The sequence below is a fragment of the Salvelinus fontinalis genome, chromosome 18, assembly GCF_029448725.1.
Source record: "Salvelinus fontinalis isolate EN_2023a chromosome 18, ASM2944872v1, whole genome shotgun sequence".
Taxonomy (NCBI): Eukaryota; Metazoa; Chordata; class Actinopteri; order Salmoniformes; family Salmonidae; genus Salvelinus; species Salvelinus fontinalis.
In genome coordinates, this window is record NC_074682.1 from 23106695 (window position 1) to 23109976 (window position 3282).

At 41.7% G+C, this 3282-nt stretch overlaps 1 non-coding gene across 1 annotated transcript; it reads left to right on the forward strand.

Moving 5' to 3' along the window:
* The first annotated feature begins 367 nt into the window (after positions 1 to 367).
* Positions 368 to 443, forward strand: trnaa-ugc (transfer RNA alanine (anticodon UGC)). The gene has a single exon. It is a non-coding gene; the product is annotated as a tRNA-Ala (tRNA).
* The last annotated feature ends 2839 nt before the right edge of the window (positions 444 to 3282 follow it).

Sequence of the window (3282 nt, forward strand, 5' to 3'; positions counted from 1 at the left end):
CACAAATGGACTAGAATAACTACATAGAGCAACGTGTTTACCTACTTACTAATCATCAAACATTTCGTAAAAATACACAGCATACACTAATCGAAAGACACAGATCCTGTGAATACAGACAATATTTCAGATTTTCTAAGTGTCTTACAGCGAAAACACAATAAATCGTTATATTAGCATAGCACATAGCAGCCCAGCATTGATTCTAGCCAAAGTGAGCGATAAAAGTCAACATCGCCAAAATATATTAATTTTTTCACTAACCTTCTCAGAATTCTTTAGATGACACTCCTGTAACATCATATTACACAATCCATATAGAGTTTGATCGAAAATGTTTATATTTAGCCACCAAAATCATGGTTTGGGCCCCGTGTAGCTCAGTTGGTAGAGCATGGCGCTTGCAACGCCAGGGTTGTGGGTTCAATTCCCACGGGGGGCCAGTACAAAAAAAAAAAAATATGAATGTATGTACTTGTAAGTCGCTCTGGATAAGAGCGTCTGCTAAATGACTTAAATGTAAATGACTTAAATGTTAGACAATGTGAAATGTAGCCCAGCTGGTGAGAAAATGTCCGTGCGCCATATTAGACAGTGATCTACTCTTATACATAAATACTCATAAACGTGACTAAAAAATATAGGGTGGACAGGGATTGATAGACAATTTAATTCTTAATACAATCGCGGAATTACATTTTTTAAATTATCCTTACTTTTCAATACAGTTTGCGCCAAGCGAAGCTACGTCAAAAAACATGGCGTCCTAAGCCATTAACATTTTTCGACAGAAACACGATTTATCATAATAAAAATGTCCTACTTTGAGCTGTTCTTCCATCAGTATCTTGGGCAAAGGATCCTTTCTTGGGTCCAATCGTCTTTTGGTGGAAAGCTGTCCTCTTGCCATGTGGAAATGCCAACTGCGTTCGGGATGAACTGGAAGCGTGCCCAGCAATTCACAGCGTTTCAGAAATAAATGTCCCAAAATCGCACTAAACGGATATAAATTGCTATAAAACGCTTTAAATTAACTACCTTATGATGCTTTTAACTCCCATAACGAGTAGAAACATGACCAGAGTAATATTACTCCCTCCACTAATGCTTGGAACAAGTGCGGGTCGATGTCCTCCAGGCGCATTACGCAGCAAGAAAAGACTTGCTAGCTACAGGTTTTTTTAATTTATAGTGCCTGTGAACGCGCAATCGACCCCATTCAAATCGTCATCACGTAAAGGCATCCAGGGGAAGACGTAAGCAGTGTCCGTATACTCATAGCAATAATAGTGCCCTTTTAACTGACTCCAGAACAGTGGCCAAAATTTCTGTAATCTGACTCCATGTCAGGGAAATTGCTGTAGAATGGGCTCTGTTCCACTTAGAGACAAACTTTCAACTCCTATAGAAACTATAGACTGTTTTCTATCCAATAATAATAATAATATGCATATTGTACGATCAAGAGTTTTGTGGGAAGCCGTTTCAAAAATTACACGATTAGCATAAATAGTCACAACAGCGCCCCCATCCTCAACAGGTTAAATTAACTACCTTATGATGTTTTTAACTCCTATAACGAGTCTTAACATGACCGGAGAAAGATTACTCCCAACACTAATGCTTGGAACAGGTGCGGGTCGGTGTCCTCCACGCGCATAACGCAGCTCCAAAAGACTTACTAGCTACAGGGTTTTTTAATTTATAGTGCCTGTGAACGCGCAATCGACCCCATTCAAATCGTCATCACGTAAAGGCATCCAGGGGAAGACGTAAGCAGTGTCCGTATACTCATAGCAATAACAGTGGCCTTTTAACTGACTCCAGATCAGGGGCCAAAATTTCTGAAATCTGACTCCATGTCAGGGAAATTGCTGTAGAATGGGTTCTGTTCCACTTAGAGACAAAATTTCAACTCCTATAGAAACTATAGACTGTTTTCTATCCAATAATAATAATAATATGCATATTGTACGATCAAGAGTTTTGTAGGAAGCCGTTTCAAAAATTACAAGATTACCATAAATAGTGACAACAGCGCCCCCAGCCTCAACAGGTTAACCTCTCTTGGGTAGGGGGCAGTATTTTGACATCCGGATGAAAAGCGTGCACAAAGTAAACTGCCTGTTACTCAGGCCCAGAAGCTAGGATATGCATATAATTTGGATACGGATAGATTTGGATAGAAAACACTATAAAGTTTCAAAAACCTTATGTCTGTGAGTATAACATAACTTATATGGCAGGTGAAACCCAGAGGACAAACCATCCCCCCAAAAAAATCAGCCTAACCCTATTTTCAATGGCTATCACTTTTATTGTAAGGCCAAGTCCTCCCAGATTGCAGTTCCTAGGGCTTCCATTAGTTGTCAACAGTCTTTAGAAAGAGTTTCAGGCTGGTTTTTGGAAAAATTTGCCAGAAGTTAACTAACCTCCAGACGAGCTTCAATGCCATACAACTCTCCTTCCGTGGCCTCCAACTGCTCTTAAGTGCAAGTAAAACTAAATGCATGCTCTTCAACAGATCGCTGCCCGCACCTGCCCGCCCGTCCAGCATCACTACTCTGGACAGTTCTCTTAGAATTTGTGGACAACTACAAATAGCTAGATGTCTGGTTGGACTGTAAACTCTCCTTCCAGACTCACATTAAGCATCTCCAATCCAAAATTAAATCTAGAATCAGCTTCCTATTTCGCAACAAAGCATTGTTCACTCATGCGGCCAAACATACCCTCGTAAAACTGACCATCCTACCGATTCTCGACTTCGGCGGTGTCATTTACAAAATTGCCTCCAACACTCTACTCAACAAATTGGATGCAGCCTATCACAGTGCCATCCATTTTGTCACCAAAGCCCCATATACTACCCACCACTGCGACCTGTACGCTCTCGTTGGCTGGCCCTCGCTTCATACTCGCCGCCAAACCCACTGGCTCCAGGTCATCTACAGGTCTCTGCTAGGTAAAGCCCCGCCTTATCTCAGCTCTCTGGTCACCATAGCAGCACACACCCGTAGCACGCGCTACAATAGGTATATCTCACTGGCCACCCCCATAGCCAATACTTCCTTTGGCCGCCTTCCCTTCCAGTTCCATCTCCCTCACTAGCTTTAAGCACCAGCTGTCAGAGCAGCTCACAGATCACTGCACCTGTAAATAGCCCATCCAACTACCTCATCCCCATACTGTATTTATTTATTTATCTTGCTCCTTTGCACCCCAGGTTCTCTACTTGCACATTCATCCTCTGCACATCTACCATTCCAGTGTTTAATTGTA